At 49.1% G+C, this 21,238-nt stretch overlaps 4 non-coding genes across 4 annotated transcripts; 2 read left to right on the forward strand and 2 right to left on the reverse strand.

Moving 5' to 3' along the window:
- The first annotated feature begins 17,322 nt into the window (after positions 1-17,322).
- On the forward strand, positions 17,323-17,513 carry LOC141726421 (U2 spliceosomal RNA). Its single transcript, XR_012577666.1, has one exon. It is a non-coding gene; the product is annotated as a U2 spliceosomal RNA (small nuclear RNA).
- Positions 17,514-18,340: 827 nt separating this feature from the next.
- LOC141726426 (U2 spliceosomal RNA) lies at positions 18,341-18,531 on the forward strand. The gene has a single exon (XR_012577672.1). It is a non-coding gene; the product is annotated as a U2 spliceosomal RNA (small nuclear RNA).
- Positions 18,532-19,740: 1,209 nt separating this feature from the next.
- On the reverse strand, positions 19,741-19,931 carry LOC141726427 (U2 spliceosomal RNA). The gene has a single exon (XR_012577673.1). It is a non-coding gene; the product is annotated as a U2 spliceosomal RNA (small nuclear RNA).
- Positions 19,932-20,760: 829 nt separating this feature from the next.
- LOC141726423 (U2 spliceosomal RNA) lies at positions 20,761-20,950 on the reverse strand. The gene has a single exon (XR_012577669.1). It is a non-coding gene; the product is annotated as a U2 spliceosomal RNA (small nuclear RNA).
- Between the last annotated feature and the right edge of the window lie 288 nt (positions 20,951-21,238).

Below are 21,238 nucleotides of genomic sequence, written 5' to 3' on the forward strand. Positions count from 1 at the left end.
GTTCTCCTCCTCGAGCCCCTCGATCTGGGCACAGAGCTGGGGTACCCCAAAAATCAGCCAGGAAATTGATACTGGGGACCCCAAAATCGACACTGGGACCCCAAAATTCACACTGGGATCCCAAAATCCACCCCAAAAATCAGCCATAAAATTAATACTAGGACCCCAAAATTAACCCCAAAACCACCACTGGGACTCCCCCAAAATCAGCCATAAAAATTCACACTGGGACCCTCAAAATTCAACCAAAATTCAGCCCGGGAACCCCAAAATCCACCCCAAAATCGACGCTGGGATGCCAAAAATTCACCCCAAAATCCACCCTGGGACCCCCAAAATCACCACAGGGATTCCCAAAAATCAGCCATGAAATTGATATTGGGGACCCCAAAATCACCACTGGGACCCCCAAAATCCACCCCAAAATCAACACAGGGACCCCAAAATTGACACTGGGACCCCCAAAATCCACCCAAAAATCAGCCATGAAATTGATACTGGGGACCCCAAAATCCACCCAAAATCAACACAGGGACCCCCAAAATTAACCCCAAAAATCAGCCATGAAATTTATATTGGGACCCCAAAATTCACCCCAAAATCACCACAGGGACCCCCCCAAAATTCACACTGGGACCTCCCAAATTAACCCCAAAATCACCACCGGGAGCCCCAAAATCCACCCCAAAAATCAGCCATGAAATTGATACTGGGACCCCAAAATTAACCAAATAATCGACACTGGGATCCCCAAAATTAACCCCAAAAATCAGCCATGAAATTCACACTGGGGACCCCAAAATTCACCCCAAAATCGACACTGGGACCCCCAAAATCCACCCCAAAAATCAGCCATGAAATTGATATTGGAGACCCCAAAATCGACACTGGGACCCCCAAAATTCACCCCAAAAATCAGCCACAAAATTGATATTGGGAGCCCAAAATTCACCCAAAATCGACACTGGACCCCCAAAATCCACCCAAAATCGACACTGGGACCCCCAAAATTAACCCCAAAAATCAGCCATGAAATTGATACTGGGAGCCCCAAAATTCACCCCAAAAATCAGCCATGAAATTGATACTGGGGACCCCAAAATTAACCCAAAATCGACACTGGGATCCCCAAAATTAACCCCAAAATCACCACAGGGACCCCCCAAAATTCACACTGGGACCCCCAAAATCCACCCCAAAATCAGCCACGAAATTGATACTGGGAGCCCAAATTCACCCCAAAAATCAGCCATGAAATTGATATTGAGAGCCCCAAAATCGACACTGGGACCCCAAAATAAACCCCAAAATCACCACTGGGACCCCCCCAAAATTCACACTGGGACCCCCAAAATCCATCCCAAAATCAGCCATGAAATTGATATTGGGGACCCCAAAAATCACCCCAAAATCGACACTGGACTCCCCCAAAATTCACACTGGGAGCCCCAAAATTCACCCCAAAAATCAGCCATGAAATTGATACTGGGGACCCCAAATTAACCCCAAAAATCAGCCATGAAATTGATACTGGGGACCCCAAAATTCACCCCAAAATCGACACTGGGAGCCCCAAAATCCACCCCAAAATCAGCCATGAAATTGATACTGGGGACCCCAAAATTCACCCAAAATCACCACAGGGACCCCAAAATTAACCCAAAAATCAGCCATGAAATTCACACTGGGACCCCAAAGTTAACCCCAAAATCAGCACGAAATTGATACTGGGACCCCAAATACACCCCAAAATTCACCCCAAAATCGACACTGGGACCCCCAAAATTCACACTGGGAGCCCCAAAATCCACCCAAAAATCAGCCATAAAATTGATATTGGGAGCCCCAATTCACCCCAAAATCACCACTGGGACCCCCAAAATTCACCCCAAAAATCAGCCATGAAATTGATATTGGGGACCCCAAAATTCACCCCAAAATTCAAACTGGGAGCCCCAAAATCCACCCCAAAAATCAGCCATGAAATTGATATTGGGGACCCCCAAAATTCACCCCAAAATCGACACTGGGAGCCACAAAATTCATACTGGGACCCTCAAATCCACCCCAAAAATCAGCCATGAAATTGATACTGGGGACCCCAAAATTCACCCCAAAATCACCACTGGATCCCAAAATTAACCCCAAATATCAGCCATAAAATTGATATTAGGAGCCCAAAATTAACCCCAAAATTGACACTGGGAGCCCCAAAATCCACCCCAAAAATCAGACACAAAATTGATATTGGGGACCCCAAAATTAACCCCAAAATCGACACTGGAGCCCCAAAATTCACCCCAAAAATCAGCCATGAAATTGATACTGGGACCCCAAAATTAACCCCAAAATCACCACCGGGACCCCAATAATCCACCCCCAAAATTAACCCAAATATCGACACTGGGATCCCCAAAATTAACCCCAAAAATCAGCCATAAAATTGATATTGGGACCCCAAAATCACCACTGGGACCCCCCAAAATCAGCTACAAAATTCACACTGGGACCCCCAAAATCCACCCCAAAATCACCACTGGGATCCCAAAATTCACCCCAAAAATCAGCCATAAAATTGATATTGGGACCCCCAAAATCACACAGGGACCCCCCCAAAATTCACACTGGGACCCCCAAAATCCACCCCAAAAATCAGCCATGAATTGATACTGGGGACCCCAAAATTCACCCCAAAATTGACACTGGACCCCCAAAATCCACCCCAAAAATCAGCCATGAAATTGATACTGGGGACCCCAAAATTCACCCAAAATTGACACTGGGACCCCCAAAATCCACCCCAAAAATCAGCCATGAAATTGATACGGGGGACCCCAAAATTCACCCCAAAATTGACACTGGGACCCCCAAAATCGACACTGGGACCCCAAAATCGACACTGGGACCCCAAAATCCACCCCAAAAATCAGCCATGAAATTGATACTGGGGACCCCAAAATTCACCCCAAAATTGACACTGGGACCCCCAAAATTCACCCAAAAATCAGCCATGAAATTGATACTGGGGACCCCAAAATTCACCCCAAAATCGACACTGGGACCCCCAAAATTCACCCCAAAAATCAGCCACGAATTGATACTGGGGACCCCAAAATCGACACTGGGATCCTCAAAATCCACCTCAAAAATCAGCCACGAAATTGATATGGAGCCCCAAAATCAACACTGGGACCCCAAAATCCACCCAAAAATCGGCCATGAAATTCACACTGGGACCCCAAAATTAACCAAATAATCGACACTGGACCCCCAAAATCCTCCCCAAAATCAACACTGGGATGCCAAAAATTCACCCCAAAATCGACACTGGGACCCCAAAATCCACCCAAAAATCAGCCATGAAATTGATACTGGGGACCCCCAAAATTCACCCCAAAATCGACACTGGGGACCCCAAATTAACCCCAAAAATCAGCCATGAAATTTATACTGGGACCCCAAAATCGACACTGGGAGCCCCAAAATTCACCCCAAAAATCAGCCATGAAATTGATATTGGGGACACCAAAATTAACCCAAAATCGACACTGGGACCCCCAAAATCCACCCCAAAAATCAGCCATGAAATTGATACTGGACCCCAAAATTCACCCCAAAATCACCACAGGGACCCCCAAAATCCACCCCAAAAATCAGCCATGAAATTGATATTGGGGACCCCAAAATCACCACTGGACCCCCAAAATTAACCCCAAAAATCAGCCATGAAATTGATACGGGAGCCCCAAAATAAACCCAAAATTGACACTGGGACCCCCAAAATTCACCCCAAAATCAACACTGGGACCCCCCCCAAAATCAGCCATAAAAATCCACCCTGGGACCCCCAAAATCAACACTGGGAGTCTCAAATCCACCCCAAAATCACCACTGGGATCCCCAAATTCACCCTAAAAATCAGCCACGAAATTGATATTGGGAGCCCAAAATTAACCCCAAAATCACCACAGGACCCCCAAAATCCACCCAAAAATCAGCCATGAAATTCACACTGGGACCCCAAAATTAACCCCAAAATCACCACAGGGACCCCCAAAATTAACCCCAAAATTCAGCCATGAAATTGATACTGGGGACCCAAAATTCACCCCAAAATCGACACTGGAACCCCCAAAATTAACCCCAAAAATCAGCCACGAAATTGATACTGGGAGCCCCAAAATCCACCCCAAAAATCAGCCATAAAATTGATAATGGGGACCCCAAAATCCACCCCAAAATCACACTGGGACCCCAAAACCACCCCAAAAATCAGCCATAAAATTGATATTGGGAGCCCAAAATTCACCCCAAAAATCAGCCAGGAAATTGATATTGAGAGCCCCAAAATCGACACTGGGACCCCCAAAATAAACCCCAAAATCACCACTGGGACCCCCCCAAAATTCACACTGGGAGCCCCAAAATTCACCCCAAAAATCAGCCATGAAATTGATACTGGGGACCCAAAATCGACACTGGGACCCCCTAAATTAACCCCAAAAATCAGACACAAAATTGATATTGGGACCCCAAAATAAACCCCAAAATCGACACTGGGACCCCCAAAAATCAGCCATGAAATTGATACTGGGGACCCCAAAAATCAGCCATAAAATTGATATTGGGGACCCCAAAATTCACCCCAAAATTGACATTGGGACCCCCAAAATCCACCCCAAAAATCAGCCATGAAATTGATACTGGGACCCCCAAAATCCACCCCAAAAATCAGCCAGGAAATTGATATTGGGAGCCCCAAATTCACCCCAAAATTAACCCCAAAATCACCACTGGGATGCCAAAAATTCACCCAAAATCCACCCTGGGAACCCCAAAATTCACCCCAAAATCACCACAGGGACCCCAAAATCCACCCAAAAATCAGCCACGAAATTCACACTGGGACCCCCAAAATTAACCCCAAAAAATCAGACACAAAATTGATATTGGGACCACAAAAATCAGCCATAAAATTGATATTGGGGACCCCAAAATCAACCCAAAAATCAGCCACGAAATTGATACTGGGGACCCCAAAAATCAGCCATAAAATTGATATTGGGGACCCCAAAATTCACCCCAAAATCACCACTGGGATCCCCAAAATCCACCCCAAAAATCAGCCATGAAATTGATACTGGGGACCCCAAATCACCCCAAAATCGACACTGGGATCCCACAAAATCCACCCCAAAATCCACCCTGGGACCCCCAAAATCACCACAGGGATTCCCAAAAAATCAGCCATGAAATTGATATTGGGGACCCCAAAATTCACCCCAAAATTGACATTGGGAGCCCAAAATCCACCCCAAAAATCAGCCATGAAATTGATACTGGGACCCCAAAATTAACCCCAAAATCAACACTGGACCCCAAAATCCACCCCAAAAATCAGCCATGAAATTGATATTGAGAGCCCCAAAATCGACACTGGGACCCCCAAAATCCACCCCAAAAATCAGCCATGAAGTTGATATTGGGGACCCCAAAATCCACCCCAAAATCGACACTGGGACCCCCAAAATCCACCCAAAAATCAGCCATGAAATTGATATTGAGAGCCCCAAAAATCGACACTGGGACCCCCAAAATCCACCCCAAAAATCAGCCATGAAGTTGATATTGGGGACCCCAAAATCCACCCCAAAATCGACACTGGGACCCCCCCAAAATTCACACTGGGACCCCCAAAATCCACCCCAAAAATCAGCCACGAAATTGATACTGGGGACCCCAAAATTCACCCCAAAATCGACACTGGGAGCCCCAAAATTAACCCCAAAAATCAGCTATGAAATTGATATTTGGGACCCCAAAAATCACCCCAAAAATCAGCCATGAAATTGATATTGAGAGCCCAAAATTCACCCCAAAATCACCACAGGGATCCCAAAATTCACCCCCAAAAATCAGCCATGAAATTGATACTGGGGACCCAAAATTCACCCCAAAATTCACACTGGGACCCCCAAAATCCACCCCAAAAATCAGCCATGAAATTGATACTGGGACCCCCAAAATTCACCCCAAAAATCAGCATAAAATTGATATTGGGAGCCCAAAATCACCACTGGGACCCCCAAAATTAACCCCAAAAATCAGCCATGAAATTGATATTGGGGACCCCAAAATCCACCCAAAATAACCACAGGGATCCCACAAAATCAGCCATAAAAATCCACCCTGGGACCCCAAAATTCACCCCAAAATCACCACAGGGACCCCCAAAAATTAACCCCAAAAATCAGCCATGAAATTCACACTGGGGACCCCAAAAATCAGCCATAAAATTGATATTGGGGACCCCAAAATCCACCCCAAAATCACCACTGGGAGCCCCAAAATTCACCCCAAAAATCAGCCACGAAATTCACACTGGGGACCCCAAAATTCACCCCCAAAATCGACACTGGACCCCCAAAATCCACCCAAAAATCAGCCATGAAATTGATATTGGGGACCCCAAAATCCACCCAAAAATCAGCCATGAAATTGATATTGGGGACCCCAAAATCCACCCCAAAATCGACACTGGGAGCCCCAAAATCGACACTGGGATCCCCAAAATCCACCCCAAAAATCAGCCAGGAATTGATACTGGGAGCCCCAAAATCACCCCAAAATTGACATTGGGACCGCCAAAATTAACCCCAAATATCAGCCATGAAATTGATACTGGGACCCCAAAATCAACACCGGGAGCCCCAAAATCCACCCCAAAAATCAGCCAAAAAATTCACACTGGATCCCCAAAATTCACCCCAAAATCACCACAGGGACCCCAAAATTCACCCCAAAAATCAGTCACAAAATTGATATTGGGACCCCCAAAATCACACTGGGACCCCCCCAAATCAGCTACAAAATTCACACTGGGACCCCCAAAATTCACCCCAAAATCGACACTGGGAACCCCAAAATCCACCTAAAATTCAACCCAAAATCCACCCCAAAATCACCACAGGGATTCCCCAAAATCAGCTACAAAATTCACATTGGGACTCCCAAAATTCACCCCAAAATTGACACTGGGACCCCCAAAATCAACCCCAAAATCCATTCTGGGACCCCAAAAACAACCCTGGGTTAGGGACCCTGAAATCAATCCCAAAATCCACCCTGGGACCCCCAAAATCCACCCCATTTGAATTTGGGTTGAATTTGGGGGTCCCAGTGTCCATTTTGGAGTTGATTTTGGGGTGGATGTTAGGGTTGATTTTTGGGGTTCCCAGGGTTGATTTTGGGGTCGATTTTGGGGGGTCCTGGGGGAGTTTTGGGAGGAGACTTCAGGGTTTTGGGGACAATTTTGGGAGGGATTTTTGGGAGTCCAGGGGGGAGATTTGAGGGGATTTGGGGGGGTTTTGGGGGATTTTGGGGGGATTTTTGGAGGAATTTGGGGTGAATTTTTGGGGGAATTTTGGGGGGAATTTTTAGGGAATTTTTGGGGGGTTTTGGGGGAATTTTGGGAGGGATTTTTGGGGGATTTTTTGGGGTCTACCTTGGCCAGCTCCCGCAGCAAAGTGCTGGGAATTCTGGGAAGGATTTTAGGGGAATTTTGAGGGGATTTTGGGGGAATTTCGGGGAATTTTGGGGGGATTTTGGGGGATTTTGAGGGGTTTTTTGGGGGAATTTTGGGGGGATTTTGGGGGGAATTTTTAAGTGATTTTTGGGGGGATTTTTTGGGGAATTTTCGGGGGATTTTGGGGTGAATTTTTGAGGGATTTCGGGGGAATTTTGAGGGGATTTGGGGGGAATTTTGGGGAAATTTTGGGGGAATTTTTAGGGGATTTTTGGGAATTTTGGAGGGATTTTGGGGGAATTTTGGGGGAATTTTGGGGGGAATTTTTAGGGAATTTTTAGGTGATTTTTGGGGGGATTTTTGGGTGAATTTTGGGTGAATTTTTGGGTGAATTTTTTGGGGCCTACCTTGGCCAGCTCCCTCAGCAAGGTGCTGGGGATTTCTGGGAAGGATTTTGGGAGGATTTTGGGGGGAATTTGGGGGATTTTGGTGGAATTTTTGGGGGGAATTTTGGGGGATTTTGGAGGAATTTGGGGGATTTTTGGGGAATTTTTGGGAATTTTGGGGAGAATTTGGGGGGAATTTTGGTGGAATTTTGGAGGAATTTTGGGGGGATTTTTGGGGAATTTTAGGTGATTTTTGGGGGGATTTTTTGGGGAATCTTGGGGGGAATTTTTAGGTGATTTTTTGGGGATTTTTGGGGGATTTGGGGGAATTTTGAGGTGATTTTTGGGGGATTTTTTGGGAATTTTTAGGTGATTTTTGGGGGGATTTGGGCGGAATTTTGGGGGATTTTTTGGAGAATTTTGAGGGGATTTTGGGTGAATTTTGGGGGGATTTTGGGGGATTTTTAGGGAATTTTTAGGGGATTTTTGGGGGGATTTTGGGGGGATTTTTTGGGGTCTACCTTGGCCAGCTCCCGCAGCAGGGTGCTGGGGATTTCTAGGAAGGATTTTGGGGGAAGTTATGGGGGAATTTTGGGGGAATTTTGGGGTGAATTTGGGGGGATTTTGGGGTGAATTTTGGGGGATTTTTTGGGGGGATTTTTTGGTGAATTTTGGGATGATTTTGGGGGATTTTTTTGGGGCCTCCCTTGGCCAGCTCCCGCAGCAGGGTGCTGGGGATTTCTGGGAAGGATTTTGGGGAAATTTGGGGGAATTTTGGGGAATTTGGGGGGAATTTTTAGGTGATTTTTGGGGGGATTTTTGGGGAATTTTGGGGGATTTTGGGGGGAATTTTTAGGTGATTTTTTGGGGATTTTTGGGAGGATTTGGGGGAATTTTGGGGGGAATTTTTAGGAGATTTTTGGGGGAATTTGGGGGGATTTTTAGGGAATTTTTAGGTGATTTTTGGGGGGATTTTTTGGGGAATTTTAGGTGATTTTTGGGGGATTTTGGGTGAATTTTGGGTGAATTTTGCGGGATTTTGGGGGGATTTTTGGGGGAATTTGGGGTGAATTTGAGGAATTTGGGGAAAATTTTGGGAGGATTTTGGGGGGATTTTTGGAGGAATTTTGGGGGGAATTTTGGGGGATTTTTTGGAGGAATTTTGGGGGAATTTTGGGGAATTTTGGGGAGATTTTTTGGGAATTTTCGGGGATTTTTTTGGGATTTTGGGGAATTTTTGGGGGATTTTTGGGGTGATTTTGGGGATTTTGGGGGGATTTTGGGGGATTTTGGGGAATTTTTGGGGGATTTTGGGGGAATTTGGGGGGAATTTTTAGGGAATTTTTAGGGGATTTTTGAGGGGATTTTGGGGGGATTTTTTGGGGTCTACCTTGGCCAGCTCCCGCAGCAGGGTGCTGGGGATTTCTGGGAAGGATTTTGGGGAAGTTATGGGGGGATTTTGGGGAATTTTGGAGGGATTTTGAGGGGATTTTGGGGGAATTTTGGGGGAAATTTTTAGGGAATTTTTAGGTGATTTTTGGGGGGACTTTAGGGGGATTTTTTGGGGAATTTTGGGGGTATTTTTGGCGAATTTTGGAGGAATTTTGGGGATTTTTGGGGAAATTTTGGGGGAATTTTGGGGGGAATTTTTAGGGAATTTTTAGGTGATTTTTGGGGGGATTTTTGGGGATTTTTTGGGGTCTACCTTGGCCAGCTCCCTCAGCAAGGTGCTGGGGATTTCTGGGAAGGATTTTGGGGAAATTTTGGGGATTTTTTGGGGAATTTTGGGGGAATTTTGGGGTGAATTTTGAGGGAATTTTGGGGGAATTTTTGGGGGATTTTTGGGGGGATTTTGGGGGAATTTTGGGGTGATTTTGAGGGGATTTTGGGGGAATTTTGGGGGTATTTTTTGGCGAATTTTGGGGGAATTTGGGTGAATTTTGGGGGGATTTTTTGGAGAATTTGAGGGGATTTTGGGTGAATTTTGGGGGGATTTTGGGGGGATTTTTAGGGAATTTTTAGGTGATTTTTGGGGATTTTTTTGGGAATTTTTAGGTGATTTTTGGGGGGATTTTGGGGGAATTTTGGGGGATTTTGGGGGGAATTTTTAGGTGATTTTTGGGGGATTTTTTGGGGATTTTTGGGGGATTTTGGGGGAATTTTTGGGGGGATTTTGGGGGGGAATTTTGGGGAATTTTGGGGGGATTTTTTGGGTCTACCTTGGCCAGCTCCCGCAGCAAAGTGCTGGGGATTTCTGGGAAGGATTTTGGGGGAATTTTGGAGGAATTTTGGAGGGATTTTGGGGGATTTTGGGGGGATTTTTTGGGGAATTTTGGGGGATTTTGGGGATTTTGGGGGGAATTTTGGGGGGATTTTTTGGGGAATTTTGGGGGATTTTGGGGGGATTTGGGAGGAATTTGGGGGGATTTTTGGAGGAATTTTGGGTGAATTTTGAGGGGATTTTGGGGGGATTTTGGGGGAATTTTGGGGGGATTTTTAGGGATTTTTAGGTGATTTTTGGGGGATTTTGGGGAATTTTTAGGGGATTTTGGGGGAATTTTGGGGGGATTTTTGGGGGGATTTTTGGAGGATTTTTTGGGGGGATTTGAGGGGATTTTGGGGAGATTTTTTGGGGTCTACCTTGGCCAGCTCCCTCAGAAAAGTGCTGGGGATTTCTGGGAAGGATTTTGGGGGATTTTGGGTGAATTTTGGGGGAATTTTGGGGTGAATTTGGGGGGATTTTGGTGGAATTTTGGGGGGGAATTTTTGGAGGATTTTAGGGGGAATTTTGGGGGGATTCTGGGGGAATTTTTGGGGGATTTTTGGGAATTTTGAGGGGAATTTTTAGGTGATTTTTGGGGAATTTTGGGGGGATTTTTTGGGTGATTTTTGGGGGGATTTTGGAGGGATTTGGGGTGAATTTTTGGGGGGAATTTTGGGGGGATTCTGGGGGAATTTTGGGGGATTTTTGGGGAATTTTGAGGGGAATTTTTAGGGGATTTTTTTGGGAATTTTTAGGTGATTTTTTGGGGATTTTTGGGGGATTTTGGGGGAATTTTGGGGGAATTTTGGGGGGATTTTTTTGGAATTTTTAGGTGATTTTTGGGTGAATTTTGGGGGATTTTTTTGGGGCCTACCTTGGCCAGCTCCCGCAGCAGGGTGCTGTTCTGCAGCCGGAATCGTCCTCTTGGCTCTGCAGCTTCCCCTGCAGCATCCTGGTCTCTCCCAGCAGGGCCTCCACCTCCTGGGAACCCCAAAAATGAGATGGGAACCCCAAAAATCAACTGAGACACCCAAAAAAACCCCAAAATACCCCCAAAATACCCTAAAATACCACTAAAATACCCTAAAATACCCCTAAAATCCCCCAAAATACCCTCAGAAACCCCAAAAAAATCAACTCAGACACCCCTAAAATGAACCCAGAGACCCCAAATATGCTCCTGAACCCACCAGAAACCCTCAAAATACCCCCAAAATACCCCTAAAATACCCCAAAATACCCAAAAAATGCCCCAAAATACCCCCAAAATACCCCCAAAATACCCACAAAGACCCCAAAAATACCCCAAAATACCCAAAAATACCCCAAAATCCCACAAAATACCCCTAAAATACCCCAAAATATCTCAGGAACCCCCTGGTGCCCCCCCCAGCAGGCCTTCCCCACATGGAGACCCCAAAAATGAACCCAGAAACCCAAAAATCAACTGAGACACCCCAAAAAACCCCAAAACACCCCAAAATACCCTCAGAAACCCCAAAAAAAATCAACTCAGACACCCCTGAAAAGAACCCAGAGACCCCAAATATGCTCCTGAACCCACCCACAAACCCCCTAAATACCCCAAAATACCCCTAAATACCCCAAAATACCCAAAAAATTCCCCAAAATCCCTCAAAATACCCCTAAATACCAAAAAAATACCCCAAAATACCCCTAAAATAACCTAAAATACCCCAAAATACCCCTAAATACCCCAAAATCCCACAAAATACCCCTAAAATACCCAAAATATCCTCAGGAACCCCCCAGGTCCCCCGAGTAGGGCCTTCCCCACATGGACACCCCAAAAATGAACCCAGAAACCCCAAAAATCAACTGAGACACCCAAAAAAAACCCTGAAACCCCAAAAATACCCCAAAATACCCTAAAATACCACTATAATACCCTAAAATACCCCTAAAATCCCCCAAAATACCCCAAAATACCCTCAGAAACCCCAAAAAAATCAACTCAGACACCCCTAAAATGAACCCAGAGACCCCAAATATGCTCCTGAACTCCCTAAAATACCCCAAAATACCCAAAAAATACACCAAAAATCCTCCAAAATACCCCCAAAATCCCTCAAAATACCCCCTAAATACCCCAAAATCCCTAAAAATACCCCAAAATACCCCAAAATATCCTCAGGAAGCCCCCAGGTCCCCCCCCACCAGAGCCTCCCCCACATGGGAACCCCAAAAATGAACCCAGAAACCCCAAAAATCAACTGAGACACCCTAAAAAACCCCCAAAATACCCTCAGAACCCCAAAATACCCCAAAAATACCCCAAAAATACCCCTAAAATCCCCCAAAATACCCCAAAATACCCTCAGAACCCCAAAAAAATCAACTCAGACACCCCTAAAATGAACCCAGAGACCCCAAATATGCTCCTGAACCCACCCAGAAACCCCCAAAATACCCCTAAAATACCCCTAAAATACCCCAAAAATCCCCCCAAAATTCCCCCAAAAATCCCCCCCAGGACCCACCTGGGCCTTCTTGCTCTTACTGAGGGCCTGGAAAAGAAAGGGAGGGGGCTCAGGGGGGGATTTGGGGTTTTTTGAGGGGTCACAAGGAGAATTTGGGGATTTTTTGAGGAGTCAAAAGGAGAATTTGGCGATTTTTTGAGGGGTCATAAGAGAAATTTGGGATATTTTGAGGGGTCACAAGGAGAATTTGGGATTTTTTGAGGTGTTTCTTTTTGAATTTGGGGATTTTTTGAGGGGTCACAAACGGAATTTGGGATTTTTTTGAGGGGTCACAGGCGGAATTTGGGATTCTATAGGGGTCACAGGCGGAATTTGGGATATTTTGAGGGGTCACAAGAGGAATTTGGGATATTTTGAGGGGTCACAAGGAGAATTTGGGGATTTTTGAGGGGTCCATCCTCACCTTGTTGGCCTTGGCCAGGTCCCTGTCCAGCGTCTGCACCTTCTGCCGCAGCCCCGACAGCTCTGGGGGGGTCACAGCCGTGAGTGGGGGGGGGGGCTCTGAGACCCCTCCCCAACCTCTGGGGACCCCCAAAAAAAAAAACCAAAACCCCCCCAAAATTCCTCCCCCTCAGGCCCTACCGGCGCCGTTCTTGCGCAGCTCATCCGACAGCCGGTAATTCTCGGTGCGCAGCTCCAGCAGCTGCGCCTGGGGGGACACCGAGAGGGTTTGAGGGGAGCAAAAAGACCCCCGAGACCCCCCCTCAAAATATCCTCGGTTCCTTTGAGACCCCTCAGGAACCTAAATCCCCTCCAAAGACCCCCAGAACCCACCGAGACCCCCAAGCCTGACACATCCAGAGACCCCCAAAAGCGACGCCAGCACCCCCCTCAGCTCTCCCAAAGATCCTCAGGATCCCCCCGACCCCCGCCCAGAGCCCCTCAGGACCCCCCCAAACCTCCCCGAACCCCCCAGGTTTCCCCTGAATCCCCTCAAAAGCCCCCTCAGGATCCTTTAAGACCCCCCCCATGATTCTCCCATGACCCCTCTCAGCACCCCCAGACCCCCGAGAGTCCCCTCAGGTCCCCGCTGAGCCCCCGGGACCCCCTGGCCGCACCTGCATCCTTTGGAACTCCTCGGCCGACAGGGCCTGCGCCATCTTGGCGCTTGGGCCCCCCCCCCTCCCCTCAGGAGGGACCGGAAGTGGCCGCTCTATCCCGGCGCGGGGTCATAGAGAGGCCAAGGCACAGCCAGGCACAAAACCATAGAGTTCAGTCCTCCAAGCCCGGCCAGAGCGGATCATAGAGCTCAGTCCTCCACGGCTGGATCATAGAGAGCGTACAGGTGGCTAAAGGTTCCCCAGAGAGCTCTCGGGGCGGTACAAATCTTCTCCCCTCGCGTTTTTCGGGGGTCTGGGGCTGTGTCCCCCCTCTCAAATGGAGCACGGGGATCCCCTCAGGTTGTAGAGACCCCGACAATGTTCTGTGGGGGTATAGGGCGCTCTCTGTTGATAAGAGATCTCCAGGGAACACCCCCCAATATCTGGCGCCCCTCAGGGACCCCCCCGGCTCTTGAGCCACCTCAGTGCCACAGGGACCTGGCAGTGCTGGTTACGGCAGCTGGATCTGAGCCCAGGTGTGCCCAGGTGAGCGCCATTTCCCCCTCAGGTCCTGCTCAAACCCCTCACAGGTGCCATTTCCACCCTCATCACCCCCACAGACAGCATTTGTCCCCTGATCCATTTGATCATTGTCGCCATTTCTCCTTCATCACCCTCACGGGCTACATTTCCCCCTCAGCTGCCCCTCAAATCCTTCACAGGTGCCATTTCACCCTCACAGACAGCATTTGTCCCTGATCCATTTGATCATTGTCGCCATTTCCTCCCTCATCACCCTCACGGACCCCATTTCCCCCTCAGCTGCCCCTCAAAGTCCTCACAGACACCACTTCCACCCTCATGGGTTCCATGTTCACCCTCCTCACCCTCACGGGCTCCATTTCCCCCTCATCTGCCCCTCAAAGTCCTCACAGACACCACTTCCACCCTCATCACCCTCACAAGCACCATTTGTCCTCTCATGGTCACCATTTTTCCCTTCACAGCCCTTCACAGGCACCATTTCCACCCTCACAAGCACCATTTGTCCCCTCACAGGCGCCATTTCCCTTCAGCTGCCCCTCAAATCCTTCACAGACTCCATTTCCCCCCTCATGGGTTCCATGTTCACCCTCACAGACTCCATTTTCCCCTCAGCTGTCCCTCAAATCCTTCACAGACACCATTTCTACCCTCATTACACTCATGAGTTCAATGTTCACCTTCATCACCCTCACAGGCTCTATTTTCCCCCTCATGAGTTCAATGCCCACCCTCCTCACCCTCACAGGCTCCATTTTCCCCCTCATGGGTTCCATGTTCACTCTAATCTACCTCGCAGGCTCCATTTCCCCCTCAGCTGCCCCTCAAACCCCTCACAGACACCACTTCTACCCTCATAACCCTCATGAGTTCAATGCTCACCTTCATCACCCTCACAGACTCCATTTTCCCCTCATGAGTTCCATGTTCACCCTCATCACCCTCACAGACTTCATTTCTCCCTCAGCTGCCCCTCAAACCCCTCACAGGCACAATTTCCACCCTCCTCACCCTCATGGGCTCCATTTTCCCCCTCATAAGTTCCATGTTCGCCCTCATCACCCTCACGGACTCCATTTCCCCCTCAGCTGCTCCTCAAAGTCCTCACAGACACCACTTCCACCCTCATCGCCCTCACAAGCACCATTTGTCCTCTCATGGTCACCATTTTTCCCTTCACTGCCCTTCAAATCCTTCACAGACACCATTTCTACCCTCATTACCCTCATGAGTTCAATGTTCACCTTCATCACCCTCACAGGCTCTATTTTCCTCCTCATGAATTCAATGCTCACCCTCATCACCCTCACAGACTCCATTTCCCCCCTCATGAGTTCCATGTTCACCCTCATCACCCTCACAGACTCCATTTTCCCCTCAGCTGCCCCTCAAACCCCTCACAGGCACAATTTCCACCCTCCTCGCCCTCATGGGCTCTATTTTCCCCCTCATAAGTTCCATGTTCACCCTCCTCACCCTCACGGACTCCATTTCACCCTCAGCTGCCCCTCAAACCCCTCACAGGCACCTTTTCCACCCTCATCGCCCTCACAAGCACCATTTGTCCTCTCATGGTCATCATTTTTCCCTTCACTGCCCTTCAAATCCTTCACAGACACCATTTCTACCTTCATTACCCTCATGAGTTCAATGTTCACCTTCATCACCCTCACAGGCTCTATTTTCCTCCTCATTAATTCAATGCTCACCCTCATCTACCTCACAGACTCCATTTTCCCCTCATGGGTTCCATGTTCACCCTCATCTACCTCACGGGCTCCATTTTCCCCTCAGCTGTCCCTCAAATCCTTCACAGACACCATTTCTACCCTCATTACCCTCATGAGTTCAATGTTCACCTTCATCACCCTCACAGACTCCATTTTCCCCCTCATGGGTTCCATGTTCACCCTCATCTACCTCACAGGCTCCATTTCCCCCTCAGCTGCCCCTCAAACCTCTCACAGACACCACTTCCACCCTCATCGCCCTCATGGGCTCCATTTTCCCCCTCATAAGTTCCATGTTCACCCTCCTCACCCTCACGGGCTCCATTTCCCCCTCAGCTGCCCCTCAAACCCCTCACAGACACCACTTCCACCCTCATTACCCTCATGAGTTCAATGCTCACCTTCATCACCCTCACAGACTCCATTTTCCCCCTCATGGGTTCCATGTTCACCCTCCTCACCCTCACAGACTCCATTTTCCCCTCATGAGTTCCATGTTCACCCTCATCACCCTCACAGACTTCATTTCTCCCTCAGCTGCCCCTCAAAGTCCTCACAGGCACCATCCCACCCTCATCGCCCTCACAAGCACCATTTGTCCTCTCATGGTCACCATTTTTCCCTTCACAGCCCTTCACAAGCACCATTTCCACATTCACAAGCACCATTTGTCCCCTCAGAGACTCCATTTTCCCCTCAGCTGCCCCTCAAATCCTTCACAGACACCATTTCTACCCTCATTACCCTCATGAATTCAATGTTCACCTTCATCACCCTCACAGGCTCCATTTTCCCCCTCATGGGTTCCATGTTTACCCTCATCTACCTCACGGGCTCCATTTCCCCCTCAGCTGCCCCTCAAACCCCTCACAGACACCACTTCCACCCTCATCCCCCTCACAGGCTCCATTTTCCACTCTCACAGATTTTATATTTTCCCCCTCCTTTACCCCTCACAGGGAATATTTTCCCCCCTCAGCTGCCTGGGTCATTCTGTATTTCTGGGGATCGGTGAAGACAGAAAAGTGCGGGATGAGCCGGAGGAGGAGAAAAAAGATCAGAAAGGGGTGGAGAGAGGCGGAGCGAAGGTGGAGTTATGTAAATTTTGAGTACCGGCATGCAAATAACACACGCGAAAGGCATCATGGGAGCAAAATTTTGGAGATTTTCGCGATTTTCGGGATTCGTACATATGAAAAGCGGAAACAAAGCGCGGATGGGATGGAGAGAACGTTCCAGAAGGGTTCGGGAGCGGTCGGGGCGCGGCGCGGGGGCGGCCGTGAGGTGCGGGCGGGCCGGGCGGGGCCGGTGGCGGCGCTGGGTGGAGAACTGGTATCGCTTCTCGGCCTTTTGGCTAAGATCAAGTGTAGTATCTGTTCTTATCAGTTTAATATCTGATACGTCCTCGATGAGAGGACTTTATATTAAACGGATTTTTGGGCTCGGGAGTTGGACCCGGAGCTTGCTCCCTCCGCTCCGCGCATCGTCCCGGTATTGCAGTGCCTCCGGGAACGGTGCACCCCGCACGGGGACCTCTCACTGGTGAAAAACAGATTAAACTCATCGTAAATCGTGCTTGTATCGCGATATGAACGCCCTTGTATTGACAGCAACCCCATCGTCCCGGTACTACAGTGCCTCCGAGAAGGTGCACCCCGCACCAGGGACCTTACTATAGTAAAAAAATAGATTTAAAAATACAAAACCTTTTAAAGTCGTGATTATATCGTGATCTCAGCAACAGTAGGGCAGATCGCTCTGCTTCTGCAGCTCTCTCGTTCTGCTTCATAACTCACCATCCCGGTATTGCAGTGCCTCCGGGAACAGTTCACCCCCACCACGAGGACCTTTGAATGGTGAAAAATAGAGCAAGAACTACTTAGAACTGACAAAAAACCGTGATTCTATCGGGACACCAGCACTGTCCCCACCCCAGTTCAAACTGCGCAGGCCCAGTCCCCACCAGTGCCCCCGTCCCGATTCCACCGGCACAGCCCGCGTGGAGAGCAGGGGGCGGAGCCAATGCAAATCCCAGCGCGCAGTTCACCAATCACGTTGCGCGCATCAAGTGAAGGGGCGGGGCGTCAGAGTGGGCGGGTTCGCTCATAATGAGGCGTGGTTATGCAAACTTCTTGAGCCGCCGCACGCGCAAGGCATGATGGGAGCAGTTTTGGGGGAGAATTTCAAGGGTTTTGGGGTCCGCGAGTATAAAACACGGGAACAAAGCGCGGGATGGGATGGAGAGAACGTTCCAGAAGGGTTCGGGAGCGGTCGGGGGCGCGGCGCGGGGGGTGGCCGTGAGGTGCGGGCGGGCCGGGCGGGGCCGGTGGCGGCGCTGGGAAATGAGCCGGTATCGCTTCTCGGCCTTTTGGCTAAGATCAAGTGTAGTATCTGTTCTTATCAGTTTAATATCTGATACGTCCTCGATGAGAGGACTTTATATTAAACGGATTTTTGGGCTCGGGAGTTGGACCCGGAGCTTGCTCCCTCCGCTCCGCGCATCGTCCCGGTATTGCAGTGCCTCCGGGAACGGTGCACCCCGCACGGGGACCTTGCACTGGTGAAAAATAGATTAAAATCTTCCTAAATCGTGCTTATATCGCGATATGAACGCCATTGTACTGGCAGCAACCCCATCGTTCCGGTATTGCAGTACCTCCGGAAACGGTGCACCCCCGCCGGGGAATTAAAATGGTGAAAAATAGATTAAAATCCTCCGAAATCGTGCTTATATCGCGATATGAACGCCATTGTATTGACAGCAACCCCATCGTCCCGGTATTGCAGTGCCTCCGGGAACGGTGCACCCCGCACGGGGATCTTCCACTGGTCAAAAATAGATCTAAAACCATTAGAAACGCGGTAAAATCGTAAGCATGTCGCGACTTAAGCCATGGTGCAGCCACTCGCTAACCTTTTAAAACTCGCTCAATCTGTGGTATACTCATCATTCCGGTTTTGCAGTGCCTCCGGGAACAGTGCACCCTCAATGGGGAACTATGAATGGTCAAAAATAGATTAGAAATTACCTGCAACTCTCTGCAATCGTGGTTATATCGCGATATCAGCCATGGGTTAGCCAATCATTAATCTTTTACAACTCACTAATTTTGTCCTGTACGCACTCTCTCGGTATCGCGGTGTAGCTGGAAACGATGCATCCCCCAACGGCGAATTATGAGTGGTGAAAAATAGACCGAAAATCACCTAAAATTGGGTGAAATCGGGGTTACATCGCGATATCAACTACGGTTCTGCCGACTGCTGTTGCTCTGCAGCTCACTCATTCCGTGCTGTACTCACCGTGCCGGTATTGCTGCACCTCTGGGAACGGTTCATCCCCAACAGGGACCCATATCGGTCAAAAATGGGCCAGAATCAGTTAAAATCGTGATTATTACATGGCGGTATTAGCCGCCGTTTGCCAGTCCCTGTCCCCCTGCAGCTCATTCATTGTGTCGCATTCACCTTACCTGGAATGCCAGCGAGCGACTAAAGCATGGCTGAAATCGCGGCCGAATTCCCCTTAAACTCGCATTTGAGTTTTCGATCTTTTTCACCGATACTAAGTCCCCGTTGGGGTTGCATCGTTCCCGGAGGCGCTGCAATACCGGAAGGATGAGGACAGCACATGAATGAGCTGCCAGAAGTTCGCCAGTAGCTGCATTATGGCTGAAGTCGCGGTACAACCGTGATTTTCAATGAGTTTGGAGTAGGTTTGAATCTATTTTTGACCAGTGAGAGGTCCCCGTGCGGGGTGCACCGTTCCCGGAGGCACTGCAATACCGGGACGATGCGCGGAGCGGAGGGAGCAAGCTCCGGGTCCAACTCCCGAGCCCAAAAATCCGTTTAATATAAAGTCCTCTCATCGAGGACGTATCAGATATTAAACTGATAAGAACAGATACTACACTTGATCTTAGCCAAAAGGCCGAGAAGCGATACCGGCTCATTCCCCAGCGCCGCCACCGGCCCCGCCCGGCCCGCCCGCACCTCACGGCCACCCCCGCGCCGCGCCCCGACCGCTCCCGAACCCTTCTGGAACGTTCTCTCCATCTCATCCTGCACTTTGTTCCCGCGTTTTGTACGCACGGACCCCAAAAACCGCGAAATTCTCCCCCAAATGCTCCCATCATGCCTTTCGCGCGTGGCAGCTCAAGAAGTTTGCATAACCACGCCTCATTATGAGCGAACCCGCCCACTCTGCCGCCCCGCCCTTTCAGCCTTTGGGCGCAACGTGATTGGTGAACTGCGCGCTGGGATTTGCATTGGCTCCGCCCCCTGCTCTCCACGCGGGCTGTGCCGGTGGAATCGGGACGGGGGCACTGGTGGGGACTGGGCCTGCGCAGTTTGAACTGGGATGGGGACAGTGCTGGTGTCCCGATAGAATCACGGTTTTTTTGTCAGTTCTAAGTAGTTCTTGCTCTATTTTTCACCATTCAAAGGTCCTCGTGGTGGGGAGTGAACTGTTCCCGGAGTCACTGCAATACCGGAATGGTGAGTTATGAAACAGAACGAGGGAGCTGCAGAAGCAGAGCGATCTGCCCTAATGTTGCTGAGATCACGATATAATCACGACTTTATAAGGTTTTGTACTTTTAAATCTATTTTTTTACTATAGTAAGGTCCCCGTGTGGGGTACACCGTTCCCGGAGGCCCTGCGTATAATACCGGGACGATGGGGCTGCTATCAACACGATGGGGTTCATATCGCGATGTGAGCACGATTTATAAAGATTTCAATCTGTTTTTGACCAGTGGAAGGTCCCCGTGCAGGGTGCACCGTTCCCGGAGGCACTGCAATACCGGACGATGCGCGGAGCGGAGGGAGCAAGCTCCGGGTCCAACTCCCGAGCCCAAAAATCCGTTTAATATAAAGTCCTCTCATCGAGGACGTATCAGATATTAAACTGATAAGAACAGATACTACACTTGATCTTAGCCAAAAGGCCGAGAAGCGATACCGGCTCATCGCCCAGCGCCGCCACCGGCCCCGCCCGGCCCGCCCGCACCTCACGGCCACCCCCGCGCCGCGGCCCGACCGCTCCCGAACCCTTCTGGAACGTTCTCTCCATCCCATCCCGCGCTTTGTTCCCGCGTTTTGTACTCACGGACCCCAAAAACCCCGAAATTCTCCCCAAAAATGCTCCCATGATGCCTTGCGCGTGTGGCGGCTCAAGAAGTTTGCATAACCACGCCTCATTATGAGCGAGCCCGCTCCCTCTGCCGCCCCGCCCCTTCACTTGATGC

This window comes from Zonotrichia albicollis, chromosome 34, assembly GCF_047830755.1.
Source record: "Zonotrichia albicollis isolate bZonAlb1 chromosome 34, bZonAlb1.hap1, whole genome shotgun sequence".
Classification (NCBI taxonomy): Eukaryota; Metazoa; Chordata; class Aves; order Passeriformes; family Passerellidae; genus Zonotrichia; species Zonotrichia albicollis.